This window comes from Equus caballus, chromosome 21 (genome assembly GCF_041296265.1).
Source record: "Equus caballus isolate H_3958 breed thoroughbred chromosome 21, TB-T2T, whole genome shotgun sequence".
Taxonomy (NCBI): Eukaryota; Metazoa; Chordata; class Mammalia; order Perissodactyla; family Equidae; genus Equus; species Equus caballus.
Genome location: NC_091704.1, coordinates 31,023,044 through 31,049,582, shown reverse-complemented (window position 1 = coordinate 31,049,582; position 26,539 = coordinate 31,023,044). Strand labels below are relative to the sequence as shown.

At 41.5% G+C, this 26,539-nt stretch overlaps 1 long non-coding RNA gene across 2 annotated transcripts in view; it reads left to right on the top strand.

Annotated features, from left to right (window-relative positions):
• Nucleotides 1-9,282, top strand: part of LOC138919950 (uncharacterized) — a 54,018-nt gene extending 44,736 nt beyond the window's left edge. The window contains exons 1-4 of one of the 2 annotated variants that reach the window (XR_011430547.1): nt 4,247-4,377; nt 4,466-4,581; nt 7,987-8,028; nt 8,615-9,282. This is a non-coding gene — a long non-coding RNA (uncharacterized lncRNA). Of the gene's footprint in view, nt 1-632; nt 807-4,246; nt 4,378-4,465; nt 4,582-7,986; nt 8,029-8,614 lie in introns of those variants that run through there. The other variant, XR_011430546.1, reaches the window with a different exon arrangement.
• Nucleotides 9,283-26,539: the final 17,257 nt, after the last annotated feature.

Sequence of the window (26,539 nt, the reverse complement as noted above, 5' to 3'; positions counted from 1 at the left end):
CCTGTGGCTAGATGTTAATAGGATCATATAGTCTGAGCTTCCTTCAGAGCTCTGCCCCCATTCTAGTTCTTTGCATTTGGGCAAATTGTTAAACTCCTCTAAATATTTCTCCCAATATGTACACTGGAGATAATAATGGTACCCACCTTAAAAGGTTTTTGTGAGGATGAAATGGGATAACAAAATGGTGGTGTGCTAGAGCCAGCTCCTACTGGCTCTCTATAGCTGACTGATAAATATTCAAGAATTTTGTGAGGTGGTTTGGTAGCTTTAAACTGGCCAGAGTAGGAGTATTTACACCACGGAATTTGGCAAATGCTACTAGTCAGGGGTTTTTGTTTTTTTTTTTGAGCTCTGATTTACCAGCATACCACTTTATGTAAAGTACCTGGTGCCTTAAAGAACTCAATAAATGTGAATTACTACTATCTTAGCTACCTTTTGTGAATTCTTACAGCCCTTTAGTTTGAAACACATCATTTAGCACTGGATATTCTCTACTAGCTTCCTTCTTAATAAATTCTATAATTGGGCTTGTCTCAAGAGTTTGGGTCTCTTAGTGCCGCAAAGATGTGACTATATTCTGCCATATTCCATGATTGATCAATACCTTGCTCTTTCACCTCTCGAAGGAAACCACTGAACATAATTTCAGAAGTTTGGGAGTTCCTTGCTCCAACAGCTTTGATCCTCTCCACCGGCCACATCAGAGTCCAAGCTGAACAATCTCAGGATAGATCCTGCGATATTAATGCCTCTCCAGAGTTTGCCTAATGACAAGTATCCACTGATAAGTATCAGAACAGGTAAGAACAGAATATATATGAGTGCTATGGAATAGGCCTGTGGCCCAGTCACAGGTGTTCCCACATTTATCTAAATAATTGTAGCTGGTAGATTAATTGGAAAATGACACCTGCCATAGCAAGTATGGAGATAATCTCCCTGTCTTTTTGTGCTGACAACATGGTTTTGAACATAAGGGACCTTAAGAATCAGCCTAGCCATCCAATGTGAATGAATGCCTTCAACTTTTTTCTCCTATTCCTCTAAACTTCTCTGTTCCTTCACCTAGCCTCTCCTTATTCTATTCTGCTGGAAAGAAAGAAGTGTGTTTCTCCTTAAGAATTCTAAGCTACCCTTAGTGACCTCATCCTACACAAACACTTTCCCTAGAGAAGCGATTTGCACAAACATTAAGAGCACTGTCTCTGGAGCCTGACTGTCTAGGTTCAAATCCCATTCTTATAACTTGACACTGTTTAAGACATGCCTTATTTTCCTCATCTTCAAAATCAGAATAATGTAAGTGCCTTCCTCATAGGTGTTTGAGTGAATTAAATTGATTTAAATATGTCAAGCTCTTAGAGCAATGCTTACACATAATAATTCTTATATACATTTACTATTATTATTTCCATCAATTATTCCACCTCTTTTGCAACTTCATCCTTTTCCCTCCTCAAGATCTCCTTCCTTAGCCTCATGTATACTCACATCTTTCAATCCTTAAAAACAAAACAAAACAAAATAAAACGAAATGGTGATATTTCTTCAAATGGGTCTATCCTTCCTTTCCCAACATGCTTTTGGGGAAAAAATGTCCCCACCCAACCTCTCCTTGAGCCAGTACAATCTCAGCTTCACAGCTGCTGAGTGCAGGCACCACTGTGCAGATGCTCGATGGACACCTGTTCTGATGGAAATGTTGGGTTCCACTTCACCTATGGTCGCTCTTAGGCTTTTCATGGCTAAGGGAGTTGATTGGTAACACCTGCTTTGAAAAACACACAGCCTCAAAAAATATTTTCCATGAATCTCTGGGGTTCTACCACTTAAGCATCCAGCGTTATTTTGGGGGTAGAGGCGGATCCTTGGCAGATGAGCTTAGGGAGTGTGCTGTGGTAGAAGGAAAGGTGAACTTGATGTCACAGGACCTGGGCTCAAGTTCTCATCTGCTCGACGCGTGGTAGATGCTCAATCAATACTTGCTTAACTGAAATAAGCTGTTTGCCCAGCAAATCACTCAGAACTGTTGCCTTCTTATTTTTATGCTAATGCACCAGCTATCCAGCTTGGGTCTGACTCTGATGGGGCCTGGCCAGAGGTTGGGTGTCTGGCTCTGTAACTCAGGCTTCTATGTGTAGGGATGAATAAACTCAGGGACTATAAAAGAATTTTCTCTCTGAAGGAAGATGAAGGCGGGGAGATGAAGCATTGATGAAGTTGGCCACAGGACCCAGATCTGAGCCCTTAAACAGAGAAATGGGGCTCTGCGAAATTCTCACCTGCTTGAAGCTAGTCTAGTATTTCTCTGGTATCCTCTATCTGTCTTGTGTCTCTCAAGCCCTGCCCTCTAATCTCTTTTTCCTCTCAGGAGAATTTTAACCTCTAAATTCCTCCTGTCATATGTCTTGAAAAAGACTCCCAACGCCAACGTTCAGAGAATCATAAATCACATTAGAGCAAAAAGCTATCTTAACCATCCTCATTTTACAAACAGACCCGGAAATTGATAACTAAACCAATAGTCATCAGAGAAGATACTTTTCTTTTATTTGCAGGAAGAAAAATAAGGAAGTTTGGATTACTGCTTGGCTGGTTTAGGCGACATTCCCGTTGGGTGAATACAGCAGCAACGATTTAATCACATCAAGGCTTTGGGGGTTTCCTTTACACACTGTCCAAAAGGATGTTTTCACATGTGGTTGTGCCAGATAACAGTTTTGAAATACTGAGTGATACCCAGCAATCCCTTTTTTGATTCCACAATCTTTTTGTAAGACACAATTGAAAAAAAAAATCTATTTTCTTCCCCACTGAAAATGGTGTTGGAACAGACAGATTTATATTAAGTTTATAAAGCAGAAAATCAAAATTTTAGTAAACCCTCATTTATTTTATTTGGTACACATTATGCTAATCAACTGTCTAATAGGCTTTGGGTCCCTAAAGTGACCATCTTTTTGGTGTCATACAGACCCAGCCTGTATGTTTCTGGGTGAAGCAATGCCTGGATCCGTCTTTGGCCAGATAAGTCCTATTTGTCTGTGCGAGATTTGCTGTAGGAGATGTACGTTCAGCAGTATATCAGCCTCTAGGCAAGTTTAGCTTGATGGAATATTTCACCTATCTGCAGGATTTAAGCTTCCAGAACTTATATTCTGACATTTTCCCCTCCTTCCCTAAGGAAAAGAAATTCTATTGAAATCCAAATTGAGAAATGGGGAGAAAAATAAATCTCAATTTGCCCCGGGAGATTTTTGGCCTGACTAGGTTTAGAGAGACAAAACAATAATTTTCAAGAGCTAAATCTGGATTAATCTTTGAATCTCCAATCAGACAACAGGCCTAAGCTTTCTTTCATCTAGATAAACAAATAAACAAACTAAAACTCTATGGGCATAGAAACATAGCTGTCATGTTTTTATAATATTCTCTTTATTATAATTGAAGAAATAAAAAGCATACTGGGAAAGGTTTCAGCTATTTGCTTGATAGACCGAGATATGAGAGAAGTGATTTTCAATATCAGGCTACCAATAATATTTGATGGGAGCCAAACATGGCTGTGGTGATCTCTAAATCCCCTCTTGGTGATGATAGACTCCACAAGAAGAAATAAGCCTGTTTAAGTGCTTGAACAAATGCTCACATAATTGTTTGCATGTGACAGACTCCTGTGTATTAAATTCTGTGCTTACCAAGCATAAATAGGGATCCAAATCAGAATACTTAGTTTTTCTCTTTGTGAAAAACCAAAGAGCTGAGTTAGAATGGTGTATTAGATGAGATCATCCATTGACTACTAATCAAGAAGTACGTATTGGACACTGGTAGAGTGCCTGGCTTGATGCTTGGTGTCATTATTTACGATCCCAACATGCTTCGTAAATAAGCTGCCAATTCTCAGACCTACTGCACACCCCAGTAATCAGAGAAGAGAATTATTTTCTCTTTTTAAAAATCCAATTTCCTATGCATGGATAGGTACAAACTAAATATACATTTTGTCTAGGGTGGCCCCTGTCCATCGTTCCGCTTCTGATGTTCCATTTTCCTTTCCATCTACCTCTTCTGCTGGCTCATGAGTCTTACACTATGATCTCCTTAGACTACTTTCCAGAACAAGGCCCATGTGCTCAGAACTGTTCCTGCCACTTGATCAGTTATACTTACCCTTCAAGGCCAGTGTCTGTGAGTCAGCTGGCAAGGGTCAGCTATTCTAAGACCCAGCTCTGTGAACACAACATGATCATCCTCTCAAATAAACACAGATTCCTCCAGAGCACCACAGAGGTTTAGAGTAGAAGGGACTTTCAAGGACATCTGGTTCAACATCCTGATTTTACAAAGGAGAATATCAAGGCCACAGAGGTATGTTGTCCTAGCCCAGTGCTTTCTCCACTTCTCCATGCTGCCTCTTGCTCTGTGAGTGGAAATCAACATTGGTTTATTATCACAGGTGCCTTATGGGGATGATAACTTAGCCAAGGACCTGAGACTTTGAGAGTTGGGCAATCTGAAGGAGCAGGAATCATTTACTTCACTTTTCAACACAAGATCTGTCTACCACTATGTGTGAGTCAGTCCTATAAGGCTTGATTGCTCCTTTTGGCCCCCTAACTCTGAATACTTCTGAAGGAGCCAACCAAACCCCTTGCCTCTTCTCTGCTCTTTAATTTCCATGACCCCTGCTTGCTATCCTACCCTCAGTATTTCACTCAATACTCCCATGGAGGGGCCGGCCCCGTGGCCAAGTGATTAAGTTCACGCACTCTGCTGCGGTGGCCCAGGCCTTCCCTGGTTCGGATCCTGGGCATGGACATGGCCCTGCTTGTCAGGCCATGTTGAGGAGGCATCCCATATGCCACAACTAGAAGGACCCATAACTAAGATATACAACTATGTGCCGGGAGTGGTGGGGGGGTGGTTTGGGGAGATAAAGCAGGAAAAAAAAAAAAAGATTGGCAACAGTTGTTAGCTCTGGTGCCAATCTTGAAAAAAAAAATTTCTAAGATTAAAAACAAAAACAAAAAACTGCCATGGATAATAATATGTTCACAATTAACAGATAATTTGTATTAAGAGTTTACTATGGGGCGGATGCTATGCTAGGCTCTTTATGTGTATTTTTTCATTGAATTCTCCTAAGAGCCCCATGAGATAGGTAAGATTAATAGTTCCATTTGCAGACCAGGACATTAAGGCTTGGAGAGGTGAAGTCACTTGCCTAGATTTTACAAGAGCTAGATTTTGAACAGCAGTAGTCTAACTCCAGGCCTAAGTACTGAACATACAACGAATAAATCAACAGAAACACTCTGAGCAACAACTACATGCAAGACATTCAGCCAAGCTCTATGAAGGATGGGACTTCCAACCAAGATGAGTTATCCGGACATTTACATAACGCATGTTTAACAACACATTATATGATGAGCATGAAAGAATAATAAGTCAGTAATAGGTTAGGGTGGGAGTCAATCTTTTGTGTGTGTGTTCCAGGGCATTGGCAGACTAGTAAAACTTACAGACTCCTTATCAGGATAAATGCATAAAACAACAAGCATAGGATTGCAAAGGAAATTAATTACATAGTAATATAGAAAAAAAGGTTTTTAAATATTGTAATATAGTATTATATAAGCTTCTCTATTAACACACTATGTAGCAAGATTTAGTGGTAGCTTTGATAACTACAGTAATTTTGAGGTAGGGCTGAGCATAAACAGTATTTTGGGATATCTACAAGAAATATATAATATGAAAATATTTGTGATTTCTGTTGGTGACAAAGTCACATTACATCTAATGCCACTGTAATTTGTAATTGAAGTAAACGGTACATTCAGTTAGAGGCTAGTGAAGATAGAGACATAATTTTTTCCCATTCAAGTTTTATGTATCCCCTGAATGCCATCATCTTAGGTAGTCTTGAACCCCAAGTTAAGAGCTCAAGTAATTTAAAAGAAGGAAGAATCACTTGTGGTCTGGAGACCCCAGGGAGCTGATATTATTATTTTTTATCACATTTTTATTTTATTATTTATTGATTGAGTTATTTATTTTTGTGAGGAAGATTGGCCCTGAGCTAACATCTATTGCCAATCCTCCTCTTTTTGCTTGAGAAAGATGGTCCCTGAGCTAACATCTGTGCCAGTCTTCCTCTACTTTGTGTGTGGGACACCACCACGGCATGGCTTGATGAGCTGTGTGTAGGTCTGCACCCAGGATCCAAACCAGCAAACCCCAGGCCGCCGAAGTGGAACATGTGAACTTAACCACTATGCCACTTGGCTGACCCCTTTCTTTTATTTTTAATTGTGTTAAAAAACACATAACATAAAATTTACCATCTTAACCAATTTTAAGTGTAGAATTCAGTAGTGTTAAGTATATTCACATTGTTGTGTCACAGATCTCCAGGAATTTTCATCTTGCAAAACTGAAACGCTATAGCCATTAAACACTAATTCTGATTTCTCCCTCCCCTCAGCCCTTGGCAACCACCATTCTACTTTCTGTTTCTATGAATTTGCCTACTTTAAGTACCTCATATAAGTGGAATCATGCAGTATTTGTCTTTTGGTGACTGGCCTATTTCACTTAGCATAATGTCCTCAAAGTTTATCCATGTCGTAACATGCAACACGATAGAGCATATTTTATCAAGCCATTTTGCAGTTAGGCAGAGAGAGTAATGGCTTGCTACGTGATGTACCATTAATTAACCCATACTTCCACTGGTTCCTCAGTTTCTCAGTTCCATGTGTGTTCCCTTTTACAACACTAATGGGCTTGGAAAGTAGCTTTCAACCACATGGTAATGGAAAAATTCTCTTTTTCAAATAATCAAGACATAAGACATCATAAAGATCACTGTTTTGAGAACCAGGGACATGGAGGAGAAGAGCAGTTGCTACTGAGGGGCCAGAGCTGTAGGAAGCAAGTGGCTGTAGACTGACAGTGCTTCTCATATCTACAGCTCACCCAACGTCTCATTCCCAGGGAGTGCAAACCATACATATTTTCATTGTGCTATGCATTTCCATGTACTAGTTTTTCTCATTCCTCCGTAATAAATAGATTTTCTCATTGCCCACTAAATAGACACATTCTTGCAATGTTATCACATCTATTTGGGACTAAATTCCCCCATCTCAGAGAATTTATCTTGAAAGATTGTATAGCCTTTTGCTCTAATGTTTCCTCATGAAAAAGCAATTGTAAAACAGTTTTGAATATCAAGAAGTGAATTTGTAAAGATTTCAATAACTGTGAACAGTCATGTTTAATTTCAAGAGTGAGGTTTTTATTACAGCTTTCACTTTTGGTATTGGGCTGCCAAGAGTAACTTATGTAACTGCAAGGGGGAATTAAAATTCATTTCACTGCAAGATGAAAACCTTTAACAGAAACCTCACTCTTTAAATTAAACTAGGCTGTTTTAAATTATTGACACCTATTCTAATTCACTTTCTGGTATTCAGAGCTGTGGTTTTGCAATTGCTTTTTTAAGGAGCAATATTGGCGTTTCTGGACTATAAGCAACATATGGTATCAAGATGTGGTTTTAATTTGCATTTCCCTCATGAGTAATGATGTTGAGTATCTTTTCATTTGCTTATTAACCAATTTAATATTCTCTTTTGTGAAGTGTCTGCTTGGGATTCTTGCCCAATTTTTTAAATTGTGTTGTCTTATCTTTTTCTTATTGATTTATAGAATTTTTAAAGAGATACCCTAGATATAAATTCTTTGTTAGATGTGTTGGGGGGGGGGAGGGTGTGTGCCAGGGTAAGATTTGTTTTTTTCATTTTCTCAATAAAGTCATTTGTTGAGTAGAATTTCTTAATTTAATTAAATCCAATTTATTAATATTTCCTTGGGTCCTGTTTAAGAAACTGCGGCTTACCCTGAGGTCCTGAAGATATTTCCTGTGTTTTATTCTAGAAGTTTTATTGTTTTACTTTTCACCTTTAGGTATATGGTCCATCTTGAATGAATTTTTGTGTATGGTGTGAGGTAAGGGTCAAGATTCTTTTTTTTCCATATGAACCACCATAATTTACTGAAAAGGCCATCCTTCTTCCATTGAATTGCTGTGGTGTCTTTGTCATAAGTCAAGTGATTGATCATACAGGGGTGGAACTGTTTCTAAACTCAATTCTATTCCATTGTTTGTTGTCTATTCTTGTACCAATACCATGCTGTTTCAATTACTCTAGTTTTGATATCTGGTTTTGCTTTTCTTCTTCAAGATTGTCTTAGTTATTTTAGGTCCTTTGGATTTCCATATAAGTTTTACAGATAGCTTATCAATTTCCACCAATAAAAAAAGCTGCTGGGATTTTGATTGGGATTGCATTGAATCTATAGATGAATTTGGAGAGGATTGATAAAATGTTACATCTTTGAATTCCATGTTCATGGTATACTCCTTCATTTATTTATGTCTTCTTTTACCTCTCTCAGCAATTTTCTGTAGTGTTTTTTTTTTTTTTTTTAAGATTGGCACCTGAGCCTAACAACTGTTGCCGATCTTTTTTTTTCCTGCTTTTTATCCCCAATCCCTAGTATACAGTTGTATATTTTATTTTATCTTTTTTAGGAAGATTAGCCCTGAGCTAACTACTGCCAATCCTCCTCTTTTTGCTGAGGAAGACTGGCCCTGAGCTAACATCCATGCCCATCTTCCTCTACTTTATACGTGGGACTCCTACCACAGCATGGCTTTTTGCCAAGCAGTACCACATCTGCACCCAGGATCCGAACCGGCGAACCAGAGCTGCTGAGAAGAGGAACGTGGGAACTTAACTGCTGCACCACCGGCAAGCCCCAACAGTTGTATATGTTAGTTGTGGGTCCTTCTAGTTGTGGCATGTGGGATGCCACCTCAGCATGGCCTCATGAGCGGTGCCATGTCTGCACCCAGGATCCGAACCGGCGAAACCCTGGGCCGCCGAAGCGGAGCGTGCGAACTTAACCACTCAGCCATGGGGCCGGCCCCTTTTCTGTAGTTTTAAGTGTAGAGGTCTTGTACATCTTTCATTAGATTTACTCTATGAAATCGATGTTTTTAATGGTTTTAAAATTTTACTGTCTAATTGTTAGCTTGTTTTTAAAAATAGATTTATTTCTTTGTTGAAATTCTCCAACTTTTCTTCTATTTTGACTACCATTTCCTACATTTTCTTGAACATGTTAATTATTGGTATTTAAAACTCCCTGTCAATTAATGTCAATATCTGAATCACCCATAAATCTTTTTCTGTTAAACATATTTTCACTTGGATTTTGGTAATTTGGTCCTTTTCATTTTTCATTACATTTTTACATGCATCATAATTTTTTGATTAAGTGCCAGGTGTCATAAATGAAAAACTATAGAGACTTTAGATGATACTATCTTCTTCCAAAGTTAAGTTTTCCTCTGGCAGGCTGATAGTCAAGATCGTGTGAAAACTTTATTTTATGCTTTTTTTGGCTAGTCTATTTCAGTTTTTCCCTATTCCTATGGATTGGTCCTTATTCCTAGGGCATGGCTCTTACTCTTAGGGTGTGGCCCTTCTGAAGTTTCAATTCAAAGCCTGGGATATTTACCAAGCTACCTCCACCTTAGTAAGGCTTTAATTATGACTTCAGCCTCCCTTGTACTGCTGAAATCTCTGATCAGCTCTTTAGCTACCCAGCGGCTTTTTTCTTTTTCTTTTTTTTTCTGGTTTCACCCTGTGCCTGCTCAGCTTAGGAATTCAGGTTAGGGAAATGTGGATGCAGAATTTTAGTCTCCTTCTCTGTTGTCCTCCCTTCTCCAGGACTTAGCTCCCCAAGTAGCAAACTCCAAACTACTTCAAACTCTGACTTCTGCCTCTTCAGCCCAATAAGATCATTGTTTTATATATCTCCATTCTGCAATTTGTAAATGTCTTCAGGAAAATATCTGGGATGAATGTGGAACTCATGGCGTGGGCTTTCCTTCGAGTCTGTGTTTGTTGTCTCCTATGCCTTCAGACAATTGCTTTATGTATTTTGTCGCATATTTATAGCTGGTTTTGAAGTCAGACTTAGTATGATGCCAGCTATCCCATTGTGGCTATGTAGTGCAGAACTAGTTTTTGCAGGAAAATGAAGTGAAACTTGCCTAAAACCCCTTTCTCAGATGGTATCAACTCATCCAAGATCTGAGGTCAGGGTGGGGTATAGGGGGCAATAAGAAAAGATCAATTACTGCTCATTCAGGATAACCAGGCTGGAAGATGGAGCTTAGGCAATGCACAAATGACTTTCTAACCTTTGAAAATATTATGAAAATTATAGTTAAAGGGTTAACCCTGATAATTTAATGAATCAAACTCATGATGCTTGGTATTCATTTTCAAAGGAAATATGGCTCTACAACTTTCTCTGAAAATTATTTAAAAAAATAAGTTGTAATGATTTTAGTTGGGCATATCCACAGTGCTTAACAATGGTCAAAAGGAGAAACATATATAACAATAATTGTCCTAGAACTTTGAGATAAAAGTAATATAAAGCAATCAACTTAGAAGAATTCAGAGTTATGGCAAGAAAGTTTGTATGGGCAATGTAAGGAGGGTGAAGTGCAGAGAAAAGAGTCGATAAGAAATTGTAGGGAAGTGGGTTTCTCAGATCTGGAAGAGCATTGGTATAGGGAATGAGAATGGCTGCAGGAGTCACTCAGGGATGATCCAGTCTGATTTCCTGTGTCTTCTCCCTTCCAGTCCGTGACTCTCCAGAGGCACCCAGGATTCTGATGCTGTTCAGGGTTCCCACTCCTGTGCTCCCAGGCCAGTCAGAGGACATGGATTGGGGGTAGGGCTGGAGTGGGGCAGTAGGGAGAGTGATGCATCAGCTATTTGCTGGATGTGTGAACTTCACCAAGTTACTTAATCAATCTGTTAAGAAGCTTTTGATCGCAAGTAATAGAAAACCAGGCCTTAAAGGCCTAAACAGAAGAATTGGTTATCTCATATATTAAGAAGTCAAAGGTAGAACTTCTTCAGGGTTGGTTAATTCAATGGCTTGATAACATCATGAAGAACCCAGATTCTTTCTGTCTTTCTACTCTGCCATCTTACATATCAATATCACCTTTAGCTACTTTTCTTGGTTCCCTGAGTCACATACAGACACAATATGTGATGGAAGAAACAAAAATTTTTCTTCCCATGTATCTCTTTTTATTAGCTGGTAATCCTTTCCCAGAACCCCCTAGCAGACCTTGTCTCATGAATTATTGAACATAACTAGGTCACTTGTTTCCCCCTAAGCCAATCCCCAGAGAGGAGAATGGGATTCCTGTGATTGGCCTCCGGAATCTGTATATAAGCCAGAGCCACCTGGGGAGGGATGGATATTTGAATAAAATTGAACTGCCAACAAAGGAGGAGGGTATTGGGTAGACAACCATTGGTGTTTGCTACACTTAAATTTGCTGAGCTTCATTTTCTTTATCTGCAATATGAGGGAATAATAGTATCTGGCTTATAGGGTTGTTATAAGGATTATATGCAATAATCTATTGATCATTCCTCAAAAAACTCCTTCAAGACTTGTTTTTAAAATCTCTGAGTATCTCATAGACACACACAATAATGGACAGCAAGTCCTACTAAAGTGTATCCAGCCAAACAGGTAGAACAGCCTCTCTTCCTCTATATAACTTCTACTCCATTGATAATACCTCATAGCTACCATTTATTTCTTGACTTGGTGTCACAGGCTACAATAGGTGCTTTACATATATTTTTTCTAATAATCAACAAAAATGTATTCATGCATTCTCTTGATCCATTCATTCATTTAGTCGACATATATTTTATTTCCAGTAACCTCATTTTACAGACAATGAGACTAAGGCTTGGAAAGGTTGAATAACATGTTCAAAGTAACATAGCTAGTAAGTGGCCAAGTTAGATATGTGCTTAGCTCCATTTGACTCCACTGCTTGCAAATCCTTTATGACGTCCTTTCCTGAATGCTTCCTCAGTGTTCCAGTTCAACAAGCTTAACCTATGAAAAAGGGGCGATCGAGAACAGTTGCAGGGCGTCGCCTCACCTCACAGTCTAAGGTTCAAAGGAGAGAACAGTCTGTTAGATGGCCCACGATGGTCATTGCGCTTCCCTGGAACTTTGGGCTAGTTCTGCTCGGCTCCAGCAGGTGGCAGGCTGGTATCAGTCAGCGCTTGCCTCCTTTCTTGTAAGGAAGCGACTAAAGTTGTGGGAATGACTTTCTTGGCAAACTGTAGAAGTCAGACTTGTCACTCTTTGGTCTCACTCTGCAGAAGGGCAGCTGACCCTTTTCAGTTACTCTCATGCAGGAAGTGACAGAGGAAATAAACTACATTTAATTAACTTTTCTTTTGAAAAGTGCTCATATATTTTATACACATTCATCCCAATTGCAAATGTTGAGATACTTAGCACAGGTATTGTCACCTATTGTCATCAATTCGATCATTCTATTCGCTTAATCGCCATGAGCTCCCTAAAGCAGAAGGGATGTGGTACTTATCTTTGGGCACCTGACTTGGGGCACAGTGCTTGCTCTATTCTGACTGCTCAGTCAGTATTTGTAGAGTGTATTCATGAATACCTTAGAGTAAGATGATCTGGGTTTGAGCTTTGTCTTGTTCATTTTCTCTTCGGGAGGCTCTTATTAAGTTCTTTGCCTTCCGAGCCTCAGTTTCCTAATCAGTTACACGATGATGATGACGATGACGATGATGATGATGATGATGATGATAATTCCTAAGCTCACTTGTTGTGAGAATGACGGTTATATGAAAAGGACTTGGTACAATACCTATCAGAGATAGTCACTATTTTTAGATGACTGGGCCAAAGTTGCAAAATATATTGGTGGTTGATACTTCCTGACAGGGATTAGAATATAAAGCGCCTGGGGCTAGAATTTAGCTGGACCCCACTGGGGACATCTCACCTCTGGTTGTCATTTCCTGCCCACACCTCACATGGAGAATCATGGAAGTGATCTACTCACTGTCTGTCTTCACTCTAATTCTACCTTCTTTGTCCCTGGTTTCTAAAGGTGTTATTCAAGGAAGTCCTTCCATAATCTGGCTTCAGTCTGCTTTTCCCACCTCACCACCATTTTCCACCCACTCACATCCGTGCACAAAGTGTTGGCAGTAGGCGGACTCTTGGAACCCCAGCATGCCAAGCGCCTTCTCGCCTCTCGGCCTGTGTGTGCTCTCACTCCCTCTCCTTCCCCTTCTTCTCTTTATCCCTGAGCCACACTCACTCTTCACGACCCCTCTTCCAAGAAGGCCTCCTCCAGCCCACACTGATCCCCCACCTTAGAACTCCCGTGGCTCTCATGAGGCCGTATAGGCCACTGGGTATTGAAGGGCATGGTCTTTGGTGTCAGACAGGCTGGAATCAAATCCTGGCAAGCTATTTAAACTTTATGCACCTCAGTTTCTTTGTCCTTAAAATGAGAATAATAATAGTACCTACCTCATAACATTGTTTTGAGGATGTGCTGAGATAATGCATATAAAGCATTTAGCACAATGCCTGGAACAGAGTAAGCACTCAATGCAGGGCAGCTATTATTATTACCATTGTTATCACTAAATAGATTACCTGCTACTTCTTTATCGCTTTTTTTAGGTTATGCCTCCTCCTCCTAAGAAGACAGTCATCTTCCTGTTTTCAGGGACCATATTTTGTGTGTATCTATGGCCCCTGCATTGCCTTGTGCACTCCGTGAACCTGATGGGTATACCCCAACTTTTTATTGCTCAGTCTTACGTAGTATTAAGAAAGTAAAACTGATCCTCAAGTTAGTTTTTAGCAAAGCCACATAGACACTGGTTGAAGATGCCATTGCCACATGCCGAAAATCTTTACAAAGTTTTCTGATCATCAGACACTGGCCATTCAAAATTCACAGAATAGTCTGTATGACTGTAGTATTCATTTTATTAAGACAAAGAGATTATTTTCTACATAATTTGGGGATTATCTACAGGATAGGGAAGAAACAAAACAGGAGAAAAATGTGACAAGTGACAAACTAATATCGATGAAAAATAGGACATTAATAAAGTTTACCAACCAAGAGAGCATCACGAGCTTGCGTCGGTTGCCGATCTCCTGGATATCTCTTCGCCCCACACCCTAGCTCTGGGATTTTGTGATGTCAGTGACGAATAATGGCCCGGGTCCAGAATTCTGCTGCTCTTCTCCTTTAGATTCCATGATTCTCAAAAGAAGAACTAAACTGTTTTCTCTCTCCCTGCCAGGGGTGGATGTGGTTGCAAAGCTCTCCTTGGCCCCAAATAAAGATGATTGTACCTGTGGTCCCAGGAGCTTCGGCTCTATTTCTCAAGCCTTTTGTATGTGTGCTGGGAAACCCTAGGGTGAAATGTCGCTTCTCTGGAGAGTTGGGGATCTTTCATTACAACAAAGTAGCCTAATCTTGTGCTCTGTCTGAGCCTTACCCTGGGGGCCCTCTGCTGGCTGTGAGAAACAAGAGCAGAAAGGAGTTCCCTAGGATAAGAAAGCCTCAATTTTGTCTTTGACAGTAACGCATAGAAAGGCAAGAATGTTCCTCTTCAGTAGAAGTGGTCACACTCGGGTTATGCTATAAAATGGTGAGAGAAGACTAAGCTGGCAATAGTGATACAAGTCTCCCTCCATAAAGAGAATTAACAATCGGATTCAGGTATTGATCGAAAATTGAAATGAATTTAATGCAGGGTACTGAAAAAAAAATCTCTTTTGGGGAATACCTTCTTTTTTTCTTTGAGGAAGATTAGCCTTGAGCTAACTACTGCCAGTCCTCCTCTTTTTGCTGAGGAAGCCTGGCCCTGAGCTAAAATCCGTGCCCATCTTCCTCTACTTTCTATGTGGGATGCCTACCACCGCACCCAGGATCTGAACCAGTGAACCCTGGGCCACCAAGAAGCAAAACATGCACATTTAACTGCTGCACCACTGGGCCGGCCACTGGGCTGGCCCCTGGGGAATACCTTTAATGTACAACTGCTATTTTGTTTTCAGCACAAGGTCAGCATCACTGGGGTTTGCTAAATGTGTTCAAGTGAACCCAGTGGAAGGCATGCTCCTGACCCACAAGTACCCCACCTCGCACCCCCCCCCCCCCACCTCACCAGCTTGCTTTAGTCTAATTCATGAGTCTAATCTGACTCATGGTGAGAGATACCATAGAAATACCAAAATGAATGGATGGAATCAGACACTTGGGCTGCCCAATTGATGGAGCATTCTGATTACAGGCTGGGCTTTATGGCCCCCTGACCCGAGGTCTCATTAACTGCCCTGGCCCCCTGCAGAGATTTAGGGCCTGGCCTGTGCCTATTTCATTGCTGTGGCTGCTGCTTTTGCTCCACTGCAGGAACCGCAAGACAGCATGGGTTTCAGGTGCTGACTGAGAATAGGTAGCTGAAGGGCTTCTTATAAACAAACAAGCCTGGTGTTTGCCACCCAAAGAACCAGAACAAGAGAAATCAAAACCAACCACACATGTAACAACCTTAAACCTTCTCCCAGCTCATTTTCTAATGAAATGAAAAGGAAAATGAAATCCATACACAATACAATGACAGTAGAAATATCTACTACTTCAGAGGAGGGATAGATGAAGAGTTTAAAAAATTTAAAGAAAATCAATGAGAAATAGATGGCACAGGGTAGAAAATTCTGATAATATAGCAAAAGCGAAACTGGTTGGGCAACCCCTTAGGAGGACTCATATGCAGTTAGGGAAAGGGCAGTGCTCCGAAGGGGCCGTGGCCATCCCCGAGATGCAACACATCTCAGCAGCCAGTGGGGGTCAGAGGAGTTCTATGTCTTAGAGAGAGTCTAGGCTGCGTCTACTGCTTGGCACCTTTAACCCCAAGACCTACAAACCCTGCTAACAGGAACCCAGCTGGAACTCCCTTGGAGTTAGCACTTCTTTCCAGGAAGAGCAGAACCATGAAAACAGGAGGTGGCCGAACTCAGATGCTTTACCACAAAGGTTGGTTTTGACTTGAATACAATTTGCCCACTTTAAATTTTCTTTCACTTGTCGTCTTCCTAGCCCACTTGCTTCCAACAAAAACCCCTCTGTTGGTCATGGATGCAGGGCAGTCATGTCTAAGCATGTGAACTCTGAAGCAAGGACCCCAGGCTAGTTCCCCAACCCTTATCTCTTCAGACTGTGGGACTTTCTTTTTAAGTCAGTGGCGGTTTGAAAATAAAGCTCAAGTGGGGATGGGGTATGTGTGTGTGGGGGGGGTGTCTAATTGGTTTATAGGTGTAGACAGGCATCCAGGTTGGACGTGCTCATACAAACTCATGACAGCCAATTTTGTGCATCTCTTCTTGCCACCTAGTTAAGTGAAGTCATGTGGGTCGCTTGACATTAGTCATGATGGGAGTATTTATACCACAGAAATGGGCAAATACTGCAAATCAGGGCTTTTTCTCCTAAAAAACTGACTTTGTTAAACAGATAAGCACACCAGTGATTCCAGGGCAGGTTTAAGAGTAAATCATTTAGCACCATCGTGCTCAGACCAGAATGCATCGAGTGAAGGAACAATATCTGATTAGTCCAGAAGATCTTCCAGTATGAACCATTCCAGAAACTATAGTCAACAATTCCATAAAGATGTCTTTCCTATCAAGGGCTAGCAAGAAATTAAGTAGCATTTTCCCACATAACTTTTACTGTTGGATTGCAATACTAAGTGGACCATGAAGCCATGTACCCTTTCCCCTTTTGAACTTTGGGCCTTCAGAAAGATGTGAGCCTCCTTAGAATGTTTATAACATCCATTTTATTGTTTTTACAAAATGAAAATTTGGAAGAAAACAGTGGCCACCTTTCTTTCTTGTGGCACATCACAAGCTGTTGAACAGTGGCTCCTGTTATGTATTTGTTGTACAACTCATGGATTTAAGCCCATAAAGTAATTAAAAACACTTGTTCACAGCCATGGACTTTCTCCCTAGCCAATCCATCAAAATTGCTGGAAGACACACATTAAAAGTGTCTGCTATACCATAATATTAGGAGCATTTTCTACAAACGAAATGTGTTCAGGCTATTAGTTCACAGTTTATATTTTTATCGTTGTAATTAAATTTTTTTTTTTTTTGAGGACGATTAGCCCTGAGCTAACTACTGCCAGTTCTCCTTTTTTTGCTGAGGAAGCCTGGCCCTGAGGTAACATCCATGCCCATCTTCCCCTACTTTCTATGTGGGACGCCTACCACAGCATGGCTTGCCAAGCAGTGCCATGTCCGCACCTGGTATCCGACTCGGTGAACCCTGGGCCGCCGAGAAGTGGAACGTGTGCACTTAACTGCTGCACCACCGGGCCAGCCCCTGTAATTAAATGTTTTAAATAAGAGTATTGGCCTGGTGGGGTTCTGGCAACTCAAGGAAGATGGCCAGATGGGAGCGGCAGCTCATTAGGCTTGGGAGATCGATTGAAAGCAAGAGACAGGGTGAATTGAGGAACTAAGTCAATATAATCAGCTGATGGGAGCCAGGTTTCTCACCGTAAGAGAAGGGAGTAATGACTATAGAAAGGGAAAAAGCTGAAATGAATCATGTGGTGGTGGATTAGAATTGGAAGTTTTGTTGTAAACTTAGAGTTCTCAATATGTAAAGTTAGATCTAGAAATAAATATTGGGGGCTGGCCCCCTGGCGGAGTGGTTAAGTTCTTGCCCTCCACTTCGGAGGCTCAGGGTTTCACCAGTTCGGATCCTGAGTGCGGACATGGCACTGTTCATCAAGCCATGCTGAGGCGGTGTCCCACATGGCATAACCAGAGGCACTCACAACTAGGATATACAGCTATGTACTGGGGGTCTTTGGGGAGAAGAAGAAGAAGAAAAAGAAGATTGGCAGCAGATGTTAGCTCAGGTGCCAATCTTAAAAAAAAATAAATATTAACATATCTTTCTGTGTATATATGCAAAAACATATCCTCATATATATGCATATGCATTAACATGCACATTCATCCAAAAATATATATATTTCCTAGCTCTGTCCCTGAGAGAGATTGGGAGTAGTGAAACTCCAATACTGATGACCCTACCTAAAGTCCAGATCTTGGGTTCTAAGCACCATTCTCCACTAAAAGGAAACAGAGTTCTTTGGAAAAATAGTTTACTCCAGGGCTGGAATAGGGAAAATATAAGACAAGTTTAGAACATGTTGTTGTTCTAGAGGATAAGCAAGTAATCAAAGAATGATGGAGACACATCCAAAGGACACAGAAGACCGCTCTAAGGAGTGCCAACTGGCCCAGTCTGGGATAATTTGAGTACCAAAGTAAAGAAAGTATCAGCTTATAGCCCATTGACTAACACAGGCATCCATTAGTCTATGCTGATATAAAGAAGTAAATGAATGCATAATGGGAAGAGAATACTTTTCCCTATAGTATGATACCAGCTAATAAATGTTGAAGGAATTATGGAATTAGAAAAGCACAATTTGAGACACACAGCGTAATTATTTTAGGCAAAACATATCAATAGTTACTAAAATTAGTGAGTGAAAGTTGGACAAAGAATGAAATATTTAAGATAGTCTAAACGTATCTTCCCATAAACACTTATTAATTGCAAAGGAAAAAAGAGTAATCTATAGTAGAGAACCCTGGTAGACACCAGACTACTCATGAGGTCAAAGTTTACACCACCAGTGATAGGATAAACCAAGATCATGTGTCACATTATGAGAGGCAATGAAAAGACCACAGCATCACATCTGTGATACTCCTGCCAAAAACGCATAATCACACCTGAATCTAATCTTGAGGAAGCAGCAAACAAATCCAAATTGAGCCAATTCCTTGAAACGAATCTCTTAGGATTGTGTGTAGGTATATTATATGTATCTACATATTAGGTATATTACATGTATACACATATACCTACACATACACACACACACACCCGCATTGGTTCTGTTTCTCTGGAGAACCCCGACTGATACAGTAGCGATTTTGGATTAAGAAGCTTTTGGACATTCTGCTTGCTAATTCCAAGTCTTCGCTCAAACATCACATTCTCAGAGAGGCCTATTCTGATCACTCCATCAAAAATCAAAATTAATCATCTCTCCATTCCATATCCCTGGTCGCCTGACTCCACTCTACTTTTTCCTGTGGCAACGTCAGTTTTCACATCCTGTGTTACTATTTATTGTGCTTATTTTCTATGCCCCTCCTCCAGTGTATAAAGCTCATAATGGCAGGTGTCATAGGCTGAGTTCCCTGGGAAAAAACTGAGCCGGAGATTTGTGTGCAGGAGGCCCCTGGGTGATGGTGTGCTCTCAGGGACAGCAGCCACAAGGGACTGAGGAAGCAGGACTGGGCAGAGTGGAGTTGCAGTTGCAACAGAGGTCTCAGTTGATGCCAAGGGGAGCTCAGAAGCTGCAGCACTGCCTCAGCTATGGCCTGAATTGAGACAAAATTGGACCTTTGTACCCCACAATGACCAATCATGGGATGCAGGCTGCCCCAGAGAAGGGGCATTACCTTGGGTGACACAGTTGCATTTGGCCAAGGGCAGTTCCTGAACAGAGGTCTAGGCGTTGTACCCAGCAGCAGCCACAAAAGCAGGATCTTTGTCTGTTGTGGTATTCCCAGCTTCCAGAACAGGGTCAGAATTGTTGACTGGATGGGTGGATAAATGAATGAATGAATGAATGAATGAATGAATTTCTTTCCAAAAAGGTCAGCAGGCACAGAAAGGATGTGGCCACTGTTCTCAGTTGAGAAGCAGAATGACAAGAGTGTAAAAATAGAAAACAGGCCAATGTGATCAGAGAAACCTTTAAGACAGTTGCAGCATTGTGAAAAACAAAGAGTAGCAAATGAGAGAAGAGAGGCCCAGGCTGCTGTGGGGAGTGGCCAGGTTGGACAGGGCATTGAATAAATTTGTATTGCAGGGATTTCCAAGTCTTACAGGCAGATCCTGAGCAGCTCGTTGTGGGACCAGGGTGTGCTGTTAAAGACACCCGGGACCAAGGGGGCTGAGGGGCCCAGGGGTAAAGAAAGCATCCTGCTAACACAAGGAACAACTGGCTGCCGTGACGGAACTTTTAACAAGCCTTTTCTCATATCTGTTGACTTAACGCAGGCCAGGGAATTCTTTGAAAGGCAACATGGCTATAAATCAGCAAGTCCCGTACCGTGCATTCCAGGGTCTTGGAGGAAAAGGCCGCACAACAAAGGCACCTCTTCTAAGTCTTTAGGAATGCTGTGCTGAGTGGCCCTGGCGGTCCTGGGGTTAGACTCTAGGGCTGGGAATGGAAAACATCCAGAAGAGGTGAGCAGGGAAACACCAGCAAGAGCAGCACAGCATGACATGTTTCTATTAAAACACTGGGCACCCAGCACCCAGAATGGTGCCTAGCAGACAACCAGCACTCAAAGAATATCTGTTGAATGACTAAATAATAGTCAGACCCCCTCAATATGTCACTCATTGGCTGTGTGACCTTGATGAAGCCCCTTTACTTCTCTGAACTTTAGTCCCCTTGTCTGTAAAATGTTGGGCTTGAGCACAAATGGAATCTTTGGGAGTGGATGGCCCATAAGCCCCTGAATATTTTTAAGCACTTGAAGAGGTGCTTGAAGCTGTGAAAAGGAGAGAAATAGCAAAAGCCTGCATGGCAGAGAACACTGCAGCTTCCTGATCCAATGTGAGCACCTGAGATGGTCGGAACTTGCCAAGGGAAATGGAAGTGAACTACTCCTGCCGTGGCTGCCCCTCCCACCCCACCCCAGTGGGATTTGCAGGGGCAGCAGGAGGCTGTTGCGTCCACCATTACAGGGGAAATGCCTCTTCTACAGCTGCCTGAGACACAGCAGATCTCTCTGAAACACAGCAGATCCCCCTCTGGGGCAGCCTGACGCCAGGCTGAGGGGGAAGAGGCAAATGCTGTCTGGTGCCCATTGCCACTTCCATTGTATCTGGGCAGACCGTCTCCTAAAGGCCTGGAGGCAGGCAGAACAGCCATCAGTTGCAGTCAATTTCCTGCTCACTTCTGTCAATGGCCTGTTGCGGTGGAAAGGACAACAGGCTCCCACTAGGAATATGAGAGTTCAAATTTTAGCTTTTCTAACACTTGCAGACTTGGTGAGTGATCTGATTTCTCTGGACCTGTATAATGGGAATGATCATATCAACATCACAGGCATGATCAAATGGTAGATTTATGAAACCAGCACATGTTTGTTTCCTCTCCCTTCCTCTCTCCCTTCCTCTTCTTTCTCTTCTTCCCTTCTGTGCAAGTCAGCCCAGCTAGTTGGAACAGCATACAAGCAAAGCCAAGGGCAGGAGTTTGATGCCCATATAGGACCAGCGTCCTGCTCCTTGTCCTGGCCATGTCTCTCCTGAATAGTCAACTCGCAAATTGTGTGCTCACACCTCCTTGTCATCACAGAGCAAAGGCAATTTGCACAGACGAGTATCACTGTGGACAAATACTATTTACTCAGCAAGGATGCCAAGCATTTTTAATCCCTGACTCATCAGGAAGAGGAATTTGGCAAAAGGGGGAATGTGGGTGGGGAATGAATGGGATGAAAGTGAGTGAGGGAAGAATGTAATTATGAAGGTCAGATTCTGCCACTCTGGGGTGCAGACGAAGAGGGGAGGAATGGTCCTTTCCCTAGGAAAAGTTGACATGATGACCCCAATTCTCTCTTTGTAAAGCTGAAGAAGAGAGGCCTAGATGTGTGGGGTTTTCTTTTTCATGGAGTTGCTCCTTATGTTGAACCAGAGGTTCCAAATCCATGAGCTGGGATCCCTGCAGAGTGTGTACAACACTGAAAGGGGCCCTCGAAATCTGCATTGGCACTAAGCAGTAAGGGTGTGCCAGGCAACTTTAAGTTCAAGTACTTTCATGTAGAAGGCATGTCATTTAGACTTACATGTGGGTCCTTATATTCAAATCAGTTGGAATTTAGACCCACATTACAGCTAGCCCTGATAGTTGGAGTCTCCGTTTATCTAGATTCTCTCTTTTGCCCTATCTCCACACTTGGTGTTCAGCAGCCCAGCCATGGGAACAAACATCATAGCCACTCTTACCTCTCCTCCTGGAGCCAGGGGACCCATGGTAAGGGCTGCCTGGGTCTTCCCTGGCAGTGTGAGCTTTCTTGTGAGCTGAGTCTGAGGGGACCCTTGGCTCCCTCAGGGAGGAGAGGGATGGGTGACTCGTGTGGGGCGGCCCATTTGCTGTTTCCGCTGTGGTTGATTGCCTTGCTGGGTCTGCTTCTTTCTTTTCCTCCCAGCCCTTCTTCCTGTCACTGTGCTTTATCATCATCTCCTCCTTCCCTCTCCATCATGCTAAAGGTGGTCTTGTTGCACCTCTCCACCTCTCTTCCTTTCCCAAGATCCTTGCCTCCCCTTCTAAGTCTTTCACGCTGTATTTAAGCCATGAGGATTTCCTCCTCTGCAGTGTTGTAAGATGCTGTTCACACCAGATCTTACTCCAGTGGGCCCAGCAAATCACCCAGAGCAAGGTGGACATGGAGATGGACCTGAAAACTGAACAAGTCCAAAGGGGGAAAATGTGGCATTGATTGAGTCGTAACAAACTATGTGCCAGGGAATCTACATGCAATCTGTATTTAGTCCTCACAGCATTTTTCTGAGATCTTTTCACTCCCATTTTATGGATGAGCAAATTGAGGCACAGAGAAGTTAATTATCTAAACTGAGGTCTCAGTTAGCCAATGACGAGCATAACCCATTGCAGTTCTGTCTGACTCTGGAGCTCACTCTCGTTTCTACACTTCGGCTCCTCATTGACTCCACAGTAATCTTCACGTCCACCTCAGGCTAATGCAATTCTATCTTGATTGTCAGGAAAATCTGATGTGTCAGGTTCGAATTTAATCACAGCATTCTATAAGTCATAGCTGGAGAAGCAGAAATAAATGTGTCAAGATGATTTGTGGAATGATAATGAGACAGGCTCTGATAATTTGACTTGAGTTGAAAGATGCTAAGTTTATATGTGTTTTGTGTTGTGTTTGTATGTGTATGTGTGTGTGAGAGAGAGAGAGGGAGAGGGAAGGAGGGAGGGAGAGAGAACAAATCCTGCAAATTAATAAAAGCTTCAGTCCAGGGCCACTGGTCCCGAATGCTGGGGCACAATGAGAGAGCAGCTCAGGAAGTGACTTTAATGAACGGGGTCTCTGACCTGGGGAGGAGCTGTGACCTAGTATCAGGAAACCTTAAATTCTTCTCAGCTAGTGTTTTATTCTAAAGAAATACTGCATATAACTCACTATTTGCAAGAACAATGATCCAGCTAGTCGCTTCTTGAATAAACTTCTTACTTGTGGCTTCAGGCCTTAGGGAGGTGACAGTGAAGCAAAACATGGTGAGGTTCGTTAAGCTTCATGTATACGAGGAAAATGGAGATATTAATCTCACAAATCCAGACATCTATAGGATAGTTATCCCTTCCTCCACACGCATCACAAAGTCTAATAGATAAATTATTTGAAAGAAAGTTGAAAAAAACCCTTTACATATGTGGAAGTATGACGGAAGAAGCTCTGGGCTCAGAGTTAATGCATCCAAGTATTTGTCTTGGCTCTGTAGCTAACTATCCTTACGACACTGGGCAGGTTTACCACTTTGGGCCCCAGTTCTCTTAAATGCAAAATTGGGTAGGTTTTGATATCTAAGGTTACTTCTGGTTCTGAAAATCATAGCATTTTATGATTCTCTAAAGAAGTGGTACTTGGACCTGAATAGACATTTTTCCAAAGAAGACATGATGGTCAACAGGCACATGAAAAGGTGTTCAACATCACTAATCATCAGCAAAATGCAAATTGAAACCACAATGAGATATCACCTCACACCTGTTAGAATGGCTATTAACAAAAAGACAAGAGATAATAAGTGTTGGCGAGGATGTTGAGAAAAGGGAACTCTTGGACTCTGTTGGTGGGAATGTAAATTGGTACTGCCAGCATGGAAAATAGTATGGGGTCCCTCAAGAAACTAAAAATAGAACTACCTTATGATCCAGCCATCCCACTTCTGTGTCTATACCCAAAGGAAATTATATCAGTACCTCAAATTGATATCTGCACCCCCATGTTCATTGCAGTATTATTCACAATGGCCAAGATATAGAAAAAACCTAAGGTCTGTTGATGGATGAATGGATAAAGAAATTGTGGCATATATACACAATGGAATATTATTTAGCCTTGAAAAAGAAAGAGATTCTGCCATTAGCAACAACATGGATGAACCTAGAGTATATACATTAAGTAAAATAAGCCAGACACAGAAAGAAAAAAACTGTATGATCTCACTTACATGTGGAATCTTAAAAAAGTGGAATAAAGAGAAGCAGAGAGTAGAATGGTGGTTACGAGGGGAGGTGGGGGAAATGGGGAGATGTTGGTCAAAGGTACAAAGTTGCAGTTATGTAGGATGAATACATCTAGAGCTCTAATGTCCAGCATGATGACTAGAGTATAATACTGTATTGCATCCTTGGAATTTGCTAAGAGAGTAGATTTCAGGTGTTCTCATCACACACAGAAGAATGGTAACTGTGATGAGACGCTGTGTTAATTAGCTTGACAATAGTAATCATTTCACTATGTATATGAATATCAAATCATGTTGTGTACCTTTAATATGTACAATTTTTATTACAAATAATAAAATAATTTTAAAAACTAAGTGGTACCTGATGGAGGCCAGAAACAGAACCTTGTGGGCTGATGGCCCAGGAGCTCAGCCTGAGATGAAATGATTCTAGATGATTGAAGGCGGGTGTTTACAGGTGGTTGCTCTTCAAGACTAGCGGTCTCTTGGTGTCCCCGACTCTGGCCTCCCCAGCACACTCCAGGACCTCAGCCCCTCAATTATCCCCTCCTCCTTGTGGCCCCTTTCCTGCAGTCTGAAAAAAATGCCCAAGTCTGCGTCATGCAAAAATTGCCTTTTCTTGACATCTCCTTTCCTTCTATCCCTCCAGTTCTCTTCTTGTCTAATACACCAGTTTCCGAGAAAGAGAAACCCACACACTTCCTGCCTCTAGCTCTGTTCCTCCCAGTCTCTCTTTGTAGCCCTCTGTGCTCAGGTTTTCATCCCCAGCACACTGTTCCTGCCCCTTTGAGGATAACTACAAGGTCCAGTCTAGTGGCTTCTGATCTGTTCTTTATCTTGCAGGGGATTTATGTCTTTATTTTCAGCTCTGACCTTTGTCCCTTGCTTTAGTCTAAATTTCCAAATGCCTATTGGAAATCTCTGCCAAAACATCAAATTCCTTATGTGCAAAAGAATACAAAATTTTTCCTTCTTCTCCCACTGTGTTCCATATTTCTGTCCGTTGTATCATCCCTGTCACTCAAGGTATTTTCTCTTCCTTGTAACAGTTACTCAAAAAGAATCATAGGACCTTGGGGTCTTTGATCAGGAATGGAGCTGGAGGGGGTATCTCATAGTGGGAGGCATTGTGGCTAAGAGCATGTGTGGCCTTTGGACTTGAGTCAAGCTGGATTTGAATGTGGCTTAGTCTCTTGCTTGTTGAGTGACCTTTGGAAATTTACTTAACTTCTCTATGCCTCAGTTCCACATCTGTAAAATAGAGATAGTATCTGAGAAGGTTATAGTCAGCATCAACTAGACGATGTGTGTAAGGTTCTTAGTAGAGGGCCTAGCATTTATTACATGCTCAGTGAATGATACTTGTTATCAAGGATTCCACTCCTTGATTTTTCAGATGGTCAAACTAAGAACTAAAGTGATGAAGTAATAGTGAGAGCTGGGACTAGAATCCAGCCTGATGACTTCCAGACCTATGTGCCTTCCTAAATCTTGAAGGCCCTTTATACAGAGCTAAGGGAGTAATGACCGGAAATAGTAAGAAAACCATCTTTGGAGAAGTTTATTTTTAGATTGTAAGTTACTGGGAGAAGGGACTGTGTCTCTTTAACTTGCTGTTGAGTCTTAATTATCTATGCTAATTGGGGCCAAGAAAACTTGGTTAGATGAAAGGTACACAGAATCTCCAAATGCCATTTAAATAACAGCTTCAACCTTTTCCTCGATTATGGCTTATCAATTTGTTGGAGGTACTGTATTCAATGCAGAAATAGAACATGAAAAATGGAGAACTGCTTGAATCACAGGTTTCTAACTAGGTTTCAAAACAGAGTCATAATATCAAAAATAAGCTCATCTCAAAAGAAATCAAGAAAATTGTGAAAAATAGAAATGCAATGGGGGCACTGTGGTAAATAAAAATAGACAAATGAAATTCCATATCTATTGTTATCAATGTCTGAAAGAGCTCTATGTTTGGGAGGAAATTATTTCCTGCTTCCTAATGCTGTTTTTCATATTTACTTATCTTGTTAACTTTATTAAACCCAACAGGAAATAATTTCAGCATCACAGCTAATTTGTTTTGACGTGTCGCAAGGGAGCTATTTTTTTCTTTTAAATAGTGCCTGCTGCTTTCTATCA